Raw genomic sequence first — 686 nt, 5'->3', positions numbered from 1 at the left:
GTGTGTGTGTGTGTGTGTGTGTGTGTGTGTGTGTGTGTGTGTGTGTGTGTGTGTGTGTGTGTGCATGTGTGAGTGAAAAAGCATGTCTTGGGTATGACTGTAAACTGCATTTGGTAGTGGGGCCATGGTATGAGAGTTCCAGGGATTTCTCTTAGCCACTATTAGCCCCAAGTTTACTCTGACCCAGAATAGTAGCACTTGTTAAGGCCCCAGCTACGGGACCTTAATAAGCATTAAACCAAGGGACATGAGCAACCCCTAGTTCTGGCTAAAACTTCCTTCTAGCAGAAGGAACATTCATATAAAGGGAAGAAAGTGTTGTTGGTTTCTGATCGTCTCAACCTCTCTTCAGCTACTGGTTTCATTGCTGACCGCGCTCAGAAGTGGGTTCAGTGTTGTGTATCACTTTGTCTACTCTTGAACCCTCGGAACATCTGCAAGAAGTCACTGAGTTAAGGAAGTGATCATACTCTGTTACAAGCTGATTCCCACCAGCAATGTACGTGTGGTAAGAAGCTTGCTTCTCCACCACATAGCTCCAGGTTCATTCCCATTGCGTGGCACCTTAGGCGTATGTCTTCTATTATAGCTTTGGGTCGATCAAGACTGTGCGAGTGGATTTGGCAAAACGGAAATTGAAAGAAGCCCGTCATATGTATGTGTGTGTGTTGTGTGTGTGTGTGTGT

General features: G+C 45.8%; 1 long non-coding RNA gene across 15 annotated transcripts in view; it reads right to left on the bottom strand.

The window, feature by feature from the left end:
• Positions 1-686, bottom strand: part of LOC106871257 (uncharacterized) — a 413,124-nt gene that overhangs the window by 215,582 nt on the left and 196,856 nt on the right. The gene's annotated exons all lie outside the window — the stretch shown is intronic.

This window comes from Octopus bimaculoides, chromosome 20, assembly GCF_001194135.2.
Source record: "Octopus bimaculoides isolate UCB-OBI-ISO-001 chromosome 20, ASM119413v2, whole genome shotgun sequence".
In the NCBI taxonomy this organism is placed as follows: Eukaryota; Metazoa; Mollusca; class Cephalopoda; order Octopoda; family Octopodidae; genus Octopus; species Octopus bimaculoides.
Note: the sequence above shows the minus strand (reverse complement) of the source record. Positions and strands in the feature narration are given on the sequence as shown.